At 44.6% G+C, this 11,497-nt stretch overlaps 1 pseudogene; it reads right to left on the reverse strand.

Moving 5' to 3' along the window:
• Window positions 1-430: 430 nt before the first annotated feature.
• Window positions 431-548, reverse strand: LOC136637504 (5S ribosomal RNA; annotated as a pseudogene).
• Between the last annotated feature and the right edge of the window lie 10,949 nt (window positions 549-11,497).

Raw genomic sequence — 11,497 nt, forward strand, 5'->3', positions numbered from 1 at the left:
TAGTACAAAAGTATCCTTGAAGGGTGGTGATTTGGAAGTAAATAAATACTTGAGAATCTTTGGTCTGTTTCATCAAGGTGGATTTTAAAGGAAGAAAATGGTAGGCGGAGAAGATTTAATCCCACTCCCTCTGAATGGCCTGCGCTGTATCCAGTGCAAGGCAGGTGCCAGCTGGAGTGCAACCAGGGTAAGGGAATATTTTCCCCCTTGCGCCATGTGGCACTCCAGCACCCCTACAGGGCTACTTGGATGTGGCATCAGCAAATTCACTGGCACAAACCCAAGTAGCAAGTGTAAGGCAGATCAGGCTAGGCACAGGGTTAGGATGAGGCCTAAAGTGCCACGGTCAGTGCTTCCCCCCTCCTGGGCCCAATCCACCTCCAGGTCTGTCCAAGGTTGGCAACCTTCAGTCTCGAAAGACTATGGTATAAGCCTACAGCACTCGGTATTCCCAAGCGGTCTCCCATCCAAGTACTAACCAGGCCTGACCCTGCTTAGCTTCCGAGATCAGACGAGATCGGGCATGGGCAGGGTAACAGCCTGTCCACCCCTGCTCAAAAACACCCCCTCCCTGCCTCCATTCCACCCTCCCATTACCCTCTCCAATCCCCTGCACCAGCCAGCCTCAGTCAGTGCTTACCCCAAGCCTAGCTGCAGCCTCCAGGAGCCAGCACACATCCTTCTGCTGGCTCAGCCTGCTGAAAAGGAGAAGCAAATGTGCTTTACGGCATGTTTGTGACACTCCTGGGCCAGTACACGGGATGTGCACTGGCCCAATGCCTTCTCAGGATTACACTTTTAGTGGCCACTCATAGCTGGAAAGTCCAGGGACAAGGACAAACTATACCTGTTTCTGTTTTTTTTTAAAAGTCGTGAAATAAAAGGGTTGATATGGAGACAACCCCTACTCAGATCACAGGAACATTGCCCATTAATTAAATTCTATTAATCAGTCATTTTTAAAAAGTCACCTCTCTTTCTATGTTTCTTCTTTAGGATTGTAAAAGCCAAGCAGTGGATTCGAACAAAATCAGGGTTTTACTCCATGATATCTGAGCAATTTTTGAACAGTTTAAGGCATCCCTTTTCAATAATCTCTACTACCTCACAAACACATCCATTGCATCACTCACACAAATCCCTTCCTTTGTGGCAAAGTAATAGGATATTTCCCTCAGGTATAAAGTATTCCAATGTCAGAAGCAGTAAACAGAAAGACAGCAGGCCAAGGTAAATTTTCACTGTTATCCACTGGGAGTGAAACAGACAACTCATTATTTACTGGCTCAGCACCCTTTTCCCAGTGCGCTGATCTAAAAACATAGGCGCATGTTATCCAGCATATGGCCAGTTGCCAAAAAACAGAAGTTATAGTTCCCAACAGCTCTGCCCACCACACTGCAAAACATGACATGGACATCATCTCTCTCTCTCTCTCTCTCTCTCACTCTCCCTCCCTCCCCCCCATGTGCATGTGAGCGATAGAGAGTGAATAAGATAGCCTGCATGCAAATACATTATACAAACACAATCTCAGATATATTTCATCATGTCCAGATATGTTACTGATTCGCAAGCTAGCAGAGGGTGTTTCTGGAGACATGAATTAGTGGTGGGTTGAAACCTGTATTCCATATAATGACAAATGCAATCTCTAAATCTGATATTCAGTTTGACGGATTGTCCCTAAAAACGATCAAAACATGATATGTCAGATTCAGTTCTTCTCCACAAACGTATTGCAATCTGTTTTGATAGGAAAGCGATCAAGATTAATTATTTGTTTTTAACCTGATTCCCAGCTTGACATATGGTACGCTCATTAAAGTTCCCTTTGCTTGTTTTTATAAAAGCAACCTGTAAAGGAAAAAAAGAAAGAAAAGAAGCCATCAGAGTATTCTGATATAAAAAGTCACTTAAATCCTTGCACATTTAAAAAAAAAAGTTACTCTGGACATACTCAATATACCCAGTTGTTCTATAAGATCTGCTGTTCCTATTTAGTTCATTTCTTTCACAAATGATCTATCTAAGGACGCAAGCCTAACCAGGTCTACTCAGAAGTAAGTCCTATTTTGTTCAATGGGGCTTACTCTCAGTATGGTTAGGATTGCAGCCTAAAATATATATATTTATATATAGATGAAGACATATGGTTACTTTTTCACAATCTTAAGGCAAGTAGGACATTAAACCGATATCAAAAGACGTAAACTTTATTAGGAATATGACAATCTGTTCCTGCGCATCTGAACGATGAAAGATAACATGGATAATCTTCTCCCTAAATAACTCAGAGCATTCTCAGATGCTGTTAGATTTGGGAGAACAATCTATCATACAGAATCCATTATAAATTGGATATATTTTGAGATAGAACCTGTATCGCTATTTAAAACTAGACTTAAGAACATAAGAACAGCCCCACTGGATCAGGCCATAGGCCCATCTAGTCCAGCTTCCTGTATCTCACAGCGGCCCACCAAATGCCCCAGGGAGCACACCAGATAACCTCATCCTGGTGCCCTCCCTTGCATCTGGCCTTCTGACATAGCCCATTTCTAAAATCAGGACATTGCACATACACATCATGGCTTGTAACCCATAATGGATTTTTCCTCCAGAAACTTGTCCAATCCCCTTTTAAAGGCATCCAGGCCAAATGCTGTCACCACATCCTGTGGCAAGGAGTTCCACAGACCGACCACAGACCGACGCAAATGCTGTAGCCTTTCCTCATAAGGAAGGTGCCCCAGCCCAGTAATCATCTTAGTCGCTCTCTTTTGCACCTTTTCCATTTCCACTATGTCCTTTTTGTGATGTGGCGACCAGAACTGGACACAGTACTCCAGGGGTGGCCTTACCATCGATTTGTACAACGGCATTATAATATTAGCTGTTTTGTTCTCAATACCTTTTCAAATGATCCCAAGCATAGAATTGGTCTTCTTCACTGCCATCGCACACTGGGTCAACACTTGCATCGACCTGTCCACCACTATCCCAAGATCTCTCTCCTGATCTGTCACAGACAGCTCAGAACCCATTATCCTATATGTGAAGTTTTGATTTTTTGCCCCAATGTGCATGACTTTACACTTACTGAAATTGAAACACATCTGCCATTTTGCTGCCCATTCTGCCAGTTTGGAGAGATCCTTCTGGAGCTTCTCACAATCACTTCTGGTCTTCACCACTTGGAAAAGTTTGGTATCTGCAAACTTAGTAGCCTCACTGCTCAACCTTGTCACCAGGTCATTTATGAAGAGGGTGAAGAGCACCAGTCCCAGGGAAGATCCTTGGGGCACACCGCTTTTCACCTATCTCCATTGTGAAAATTGCCCATTGACACCCACTCTCTGTTTCCTGGTCTTCAACCAGGTCTCAGTCCAGGAGAGGACCTGCCCTCTAATTCCCTGACTGTGGAGTTTTTTCAGTAGCCTTTGGTGAGGGACTGTGTCGAACACCTTCTGAAAGTCCCGGTATATAATGTCCACGGGTTCTCCTGCATCCACATGCCTATTGACCTTTTCAAAGAATTCTAAAAGGTTTGTGAGGCAAGACTTACCCTTACAGAAGCCATGCTGATTCTCCCTCAGCAAGGCCTGTTCATCTATGTGTTTTGAGATTCTATCTTTGATGAGGCATTCCACCATCTTACCCGGTATAGATGTTAGGCTGACCGGCCTATAGTTTCCCGAGTCCCCCCTCTTTCCCTTTTTAAAGATAGGCGTAACATTTGCTATCCTCCAATCCTCTGGCACAGTGGCCGTTTTGAGGGACAAGTTGCATATTTTAGTCAAGAGATCAGCAACTTCATTCTTTAATTCCTTAATAACTCTTGGGTGGATGCCATCTGGGCCCAGTGACTAGATTTCTTAGCTACACATTTGACTGGTTATTTGAAATCAATCTAGCTTTCCGTCCCTGCTCACCTGCTGCCTTCTCACACTTCCCTCTTCCTTACCTTTCCATATTTTTCCTCATCAAGGACATGAGTTTCTCTAACCCTCTCCTTTTCTCAATGGCCTCATTTCCTCTCATCTGCCTGCCTCCTCCACCCTAAATTCCTTCAGGATCCATGCAAACTTTTGTCTCTGAGGGTAGTACAAGGAAAATCCTTGGAAGGGCTCAGAAACAAGTCTATTTGGCTTTTTGTACAAAATAGAGGAATTCAAAACTCAAAAAGCCCAACATGTTCTAGCTACAGATACCAATTCCTTCATTAAAGGAATCTTTACAGCAAAGAAGGTTTGTTTTTTTTAAATGGTCCATACCAGCAGAGAAGACTTATAAAAGACAGAAGAAGTCTGGTAGGCTTCTACTGAACATGGAGTGTCACTTCTGCCAGGAGACATAGGAAGCAGATAGAACTAAAAGTCCTCTGCTCCCCAACAGGAAATATATTTATTGCATTTGAACAGATTTCCTATCCTGCCTCACTCACAAAGGACTCAAGCTGCCTCCCAATAAATGGTGGTCCTGCACATGGTCAAGAGTGTCATTTCCAGTTGAGAAGCTGCTGTGGCCAATTCTGCTCACAGCAGTCTCTCCCCACACCCATGATATCAATGATTCACTCCCTCCTTTCAAAGTCTTGTTGGGAAGAGGGTGTGCTAAAATATTTGATTTCAACATTTCATAAGAACATAAGAACATAAGAACAGCCCCACTGGATCAGGCCATAGGCCCATCTAGTCCAGCTTCCTGTATCTCACAGCGGCCCACCAAATGCCCCAGGGAGCACACCAGATAACAAGAGACCTCGTCCTGGTGCTCTCCCCTACATCTGGCATTCTGACTTAACCCATTCCTAAAATCAGGAGGTTGCGCATACACATCATGGCTTGTACCCCATAATGGATTTTTCCTCCAGAAACTCGTCCAATCCCCTTTTAAAGGCGTCTAGGCTAGACGCCAGCACCACATCCTGTGGCAAGGAGTTCCACAGACTGACCACGCGCTGAGTAAAGAAATATTTTCTTTTGTCTGTCCTAACCCGCCCAACACTCAATTTTAGTGGATGTCCCCTGGTTCTGGTATTATGTGAGAGTGTAAAGAGCATCTCCCTATCCACTCTGTCCATCCCCTGCATAATTTTGTATGTCTCAATCATGTCCCCCCTCAAGCGTCTCTTTTCTAGGCTGAAGAGGCCCAAACGCCGTAGCCTTTCCTCATAAGGAAGGTGCCCCAGCCCCGTAATCAGCTTAGTCGCTCTCTTTTGCACCTTTTCCATTTCCACTATGTCTTTTTTGAGATGCGGCGACCAGAACTGGACACAATACTCCAGGTGTGGCCTTACCATCGATTTGTACAACGGCATTATAATATTAGCCGTTTTGTTCTCAATACCCTTCCTAATGATCCCAAGCATAGAATTGGCCTTCTTCACTGCCGCCGCACATTGGGTCGACACTTTCATCGACCTGTCCACCACCACCCCAAGATCTCTCTCCTGATCTGTCACAGACAGCTCAGAACCCATCACCCTATATCTAAAGTTTTGATTTTTTGCCCCAATGTGCATGACTTTACACTTACTGACATTGAAGCGCATCTGCCATTTTGCTGCCCATTCTGCCAGTCTGGAGAGATCCTTCTGGAGCTCCTCACAATCACTTCTGGTCTTTACCACTCGGAAAAGTTTGGTGTCGTCTGCAAACTTAGCCACTTCACTGCTCAACCCTGTCTCCAGGTCATTTATGAAGAGGTTGAAAAGCACCGGTCCCAGGACAGATCCTTGGGGCACACCGCTTTTCACCTCTCTCCATTGTGAAAATTGCCCATTGACACCCACTCTCTGCTTCCTGGCCTCCAACCAGTTCTCAATCCACGAGAGGACCTGTCCTCTAATTCCCTGACTGTGGAGTTTTTTCAGTAGCCTTTGGTGAGGGACCGTGTCAAATGCCTTCTGAAAGTCCAGATATATAATGTCCACGGGTTCTCCCGCATCCACATGCCTGTTGACCTTTTCAAAGAATTCTATAAGGTTCGTGAGGCAAGACTTACCCTTACAGAAGCCATGCTGACTCTCCCTCAGCAAGGCCTGTTCGTCTATGTGTTTTGAGATCCTATCTTTGATGAGGCATTCCACCATCTTACCCGGTATGGATGTTAGCCTGACCGGCCTATAGTTTCCCGGGTCCCCCCTCTTTCCCTTTTTAAAAATAGGCGTGACATTTGCTATCCTCCAATCTTCTGGTACTGTGGCTGTTTTGAGGGACAAGTTGCATACCTTAGTCAAGAGATCTGCAACTTCATTCTTCAATTCCTTAATAACCCTTGGGTGTATGCCATCAGGGCCCGGTGACTTATTGATCTTTAATTTATCAATGAGGTCTGAAACATCTTCTCTTTTAACCTCTATCTGACTTAACTCCTCGGTCAGGAGGGGCCGTTCGGGCAGCGGTATCTGCCCGAGGTCTTCTGCCGTGAAGACAGATGCAAAGAACTCATTTAATTTCTCTGCCATCTCTAAGTCTCCTTTCCTTGCAAATGGTTAAAGAAAACCAGTTTTATATTTTTTAATATTCACATGGATAACTTTTTTTTTAAAAAGCATGTGATTCATGAGGTAAGCTGAGGGACATTTGCCTATCAATAAAGAAAAGACAGGAAGTCCGCCAAAGGAAAGGCAATGGGCCATTAATATACTCGACCACCTGCATCTTCATCCTGACAGCTATCTAGTACAGCTGTATAATATTCCTTCAAGAGGTGTTTTAACACCGGAATGCGCTTCAGTGATCAACCAAACAGCAGCTCAATTCCCCCAATAAACTACTCAGCTCAGGATGAGATCTCATAAACACAGAATGTGGTGTTTGAAGCCTCTGGAGTACTGTACATGGATCTATTTTATTCTGTGCAACTCTTTCAGTCCTGACACCAGCTTGACTTTCCAAATCCTTTTGACTTCAGGCACCAAATCCAACCATTATAGCCTGACTGAAACTGGTTTCAGAGAAACAGAAAAACAGAACACAACAGCACAAGCGTAAACACTGCTCTGCCAACCCTGCATGTGCAATAAGGAAATTATCAACAAAGCTCAAATGTGATCTAGTTGCATTGAAAAGGAAAAACAAGGGTAAGGCAGGTCTGAACAACCTGAAACTGGTTGTGGTGTTTGGCGCATGTTCAAGCCCCTGGACTGGATCATCATCATCATCATCACCATCAAGGATATTTAAATACCACTTTTCAACAGTTGAAGTTCACAAAACGGTTTATACCAGCAACTGGAAAATATGCCATGATGGGGTGAAGAGGGACAGTTGCTCTCCCCCTGCTAAATATAAGAAGAAATCACTTTGAAAGTTCAGATGAGAAGCAAGTGTGTGCCATTCTCCTTCTCCTGATCACCTGGCTCACTAGGCCCACATGATCACTGTGGCTGGAAGATCCATATGACCCCTATTGTGTGGTTTAAAGGGTACAATGAAACAGAATTAGCAGCTAGCCTGGACATTCAAATTCCACATGATCCTGTGAAGGTGGAGTGGCACACTGGGTGAATGGTGTGGCTCCACATCAAGCAATGGACTGCTGCTCATCTAAAGCAGTGACTTGCTGCAGGAAAGCAGGTCTTGCCCTTATCAGTCTCTGGATGAAAGAAAGATCACCTGGAAACCACAAGTGTACTACCCTGAGTTTCATCATGGAAAAAATGCAAGAAATAAAGTATAATAACTAAAAGATGAAAAGTCCACCAAGTCAAACACAGGCCATCAGCCCCCCAGAATACATTTTCAAGAGCTACCTGCCCTGGTTTTGAGATTTGCCTGGGTCTACCAAACAAAGCAGCTGGATGGAAAGGCATGCATGCATTTAGACCTGCCTTTCTCCCGGTAGGGGCACTCAAGGTGGCTTACAAGAATAAAACAACAAAACATTAAACAACAATTAAAACAATGAAAGCAAGAAAAAATAACCCAGGAGATTGCATAAAATTAAACAATTAAAATTACATTCATTACAATGAAAATGTCTGTCCACCACATCAGCCACCAAAAGCCATCTTGAACTAAAAGGTCTTAAGGTCAAGCAGCCTAGAAAGCAAGGCTGATGGTCTGGTCATTACCCAGCATGTAATTAGTCTGTGGAACTCCTTGCCACTGGATGTAGTGATGGCATCTGGCCTGGATGTCTTTAAAAGGGGATTGGACAGATTTCTAGAAGGAAAGTTCATCACAGGTTACAAGCCATGATGGGTTTGTGCAACCTTCTGGTTTTAGAAATAGACTGCCTCAGAAGGCGAGGTGCAAGGGAGTGACACCAGGATGCAGGTCACTTGCCTTGTTGTGCTCCCTTGAGGCATCTGGTGGGCCACTGTGAGATACAGGAAGCTGGCCTAGATGGGCCTTTGGGCTTGTTCCAGTAGGGCTCTAATAACAACAACAACAACAACAACATGTATTTATATACCGCCTTTCTTGGTCTTTATTCAAGACTTTATTCAAGGCGGTTTACATAGGCAGGCTTTTATCTAAATCCCTAAATAGGGATTTTTACAATTTCAAAGGTTCTTTCTTTCAAGAATGACTACATTCAAGGTGTTTCATTCCGATCTGGCTTCACATTCTGGCCTCCATCCTCCCCCGCTCAGAGCAGATGGAATTGCTCGGCTTCAGCTTGTCAGCTGCTTCAAGGTCGCACGGTGCCGGTGGCCTCCAACTGGCGACTTTGTGGATGTTACCTTCAGGCAGACGGAGGCTCTACCCTCTAGACCAGACCTCCTATGGTTGCAGGTGACTGGTTTGCCAAGGCTCTTTTCCTTGGAGACAGGCCGTAAAAGTTCCAAGAGGAAAAAATCTGCCTACCACATGCAACTCAGAGACACTGTCACACATTTCTCTCTTACTTGTTTGAAGAAAAAGCACTTTCCATAGTTTTGCCTTTTTAACTTAATCTGCCACCTTGAGCTCTACATGTCAAGCTCCAGAAAGCTCAGGAGCGAGATCAAACACAGAACTTTATCTCTGTACTGCATATTTTCCTCCACTTCGCTGAATTTGCATTTTCAAAATGTCAAGCCGCTTCTAGGGCACAAGATCTGTTTATTTACAGAATGTTCAGATTAGTATAGATAAATCTATATTCCCCAGCTGGCCCTCAAGAAAACAAAGCTATGCTGCTGCTACCACTCTCCAAGAAAATTTGAATGCAACTTTTGAGAACTCCACAACAGTTCGCTTGCGCAGTGACCCAACACTGCAACACTTAAATGGTCACTAAATTAAAAATTTTATTTGTAGTCATTTGTGTTTATTACAAACATACTTTTGTAGCCCCTCTGCCACGTGTTCAATATATTAAACAGAGAGAGAGCATTCACTATTCATTTTGCAATGCAATTCTTGAAAGGCTACATCTGAAGTACAGAACAGAAAAGGTTTGGAATTAGCAGTAATTTAAGGATCCCATTTCCCTAAAAAAGGATCAAACCTACCTTCATGTCTCTGAACAAGAGCTCCACCTACTGGATGAACTGCTTACAACTGTGTAAAGCATAAAATGGGTGCCTGGTAGTAGTCAGGGGAGAGCTCGGCATAGTGTTCCCAACTGGCAGCCATCAGAGTTATCAAAAATGTTTGATCGCAGTGTGGCGATGATAAACAATACCTTGACTTAGTTTTCTAAGAAAGACAACATGTTCCATTGCTGTTCTAGCATATCATAGACCATAATGGATGGGGAACTGTAGATTGTTGAAGCAAGAGGAGATATGCAGGCTAATCCTAGGCAAGTTTACACAAAAGTAAGTCCCTGTGCATTCAATGAAGCTTCCCCTCAGGCAGGTGTGCCTAGGATTAAAGCCTAGAATATTTAATCTTGTCACATTTTGGTCTGGGGACTTCAGGATGCAATTACAGCATGGAATGACATGCAGCATGGAATGACATGCACAATGGCAGTGCAGCTGGTGCAAGCTGCACAGGGTGTCACACCCAGGAGGGGGCAACACCATACAGCTCCAGTGATTTTCAGACTGCTCCAGGACAGTTTTGTGCTCTTGCCTACAATGTTTCTGTTGCTCGCTGGCAGGAATATGAAGCAACTCCGCCGGGAGAGGGCTGAAGATCACCAAATGGAGATGGTTTCAGAAGCAAGCCTATTGCATTAAAAGCAATAAAATAGTCCAGAATGTTGGGGGAGATGCGATTTCATCATTATGTTATCCCCAAATTTCCAGAATGCTGAGCTTCTGCCTGTAAGCACCAAGTAACACCCACCTCTGGGATGCCTCCAATGAAGAAATAGTATTTAAGGATTGGGAACTGAGATTCAAGCTTGAAGTTTTAAATATTTGTTGCTTGCTCAAGGAGAGAAGGTGCCTCTGGCAAAGCTGTCAACTCAACAAAATATCTACTGGCTTTCTCAGAGCATGCGGCAATTTCAGAGCAAAAACTCTGGAGCAGATGAAGTGACTCAGTGTGCCTGAGTGCAGCTTAGTGTACACATACATGAAGAGCCCACTCCAGTCAATTCACATGGGAATGGGAAAATGTCAAAATGTATTGCTAAAGAATCCAGCCACATTATATTTGTTTGTATCTTTTAAGAAGCCCAAGTGGTTTCCTATGCCAAAACATATTACAATAGACTTTTGATAAATCTGGCACCTTTGGGCTGTAGGTGGTGCCAGATTATCAGATTCGCTGGCCTGTCTGAGACCTATGATGTTGCTCAGGTAGCCAGAGCAGGCTGGAGCAATCCCAAGCCCCACCCAGCTGGACACAAGCTTGATATGCTTCATCCTGCTGCTGGAGTTGCATTCGGAAGAGTGCATCTCACTGCCTTACCCAGCTGTGCCCTGTATGAGAGCTTCCAGTGAGGCCTGCTCCGTAGTCCTGGACACCACAAGGGTTTTTGATATACTAAAATTTGTATACTACAGCCTGTGTGTGTTCCTTATTCACCATGGGCAGTAAGCTGAAGTGGTATTCCACAATAAAGAGGGAGATTTTTATCTTCCTGCTGCAGTCCCTTGCCATAGGCCATCTTGCATATCCCAAATCTCAGGAGAGATTTTGGAGGAGATGCAGAGGAAAGGAGAGGTGGGCAAAAATCATCCTTCTTTTTGATGATTTTGATGATGAGGGAGGGTGGTCAACTCTTCCTTGATGGAGGGGACGTTACCACTTGCTTTGAAACGGGCAGTGGTTCGCCCCCTCCTGAAGAAGCCCTCCCTGGATTCCACTGAGTTGGATAACTACCGGCCAGTCTCCAACATCCCGTTTCTGGGCAAGGTAATTGAGCGGGTGGTGGCGTCCCTACTCCAGAGGGTCTTGGATGAAACGGATTATCTGGATCCTTTTCAATCTGGCTTCAGGCCGGGCTTTGGGACGGAAACCGCCTTGGTCGCCTTGGTGGATGACCTACACCGGGGACTGGACAGGGGGAGTGCGTCCCTCTTAGTCCTGCTGGACCTCTCAGTGGCTTTCGATACCATCGACCATGGTATCCTTCTGGGCCGATTGGCCGAGTTGGGAGC

This window comes from Tiliqua scincoides, chromosome 1 (genome assembly GCF_035046505.1).
Source record: "Tiliqua scincoides isolate rTilSci1 chromosome 1, rTilSci1.hap2, whole genome shotgun sequence".
NCBI classification, from domain to species: domain Eukaryota; kingdom Metazoa; phylum Chordata; class Lepidosauria; order Squamata; family Scincidae; genus Tiliqua; species Tiliqua scincoides.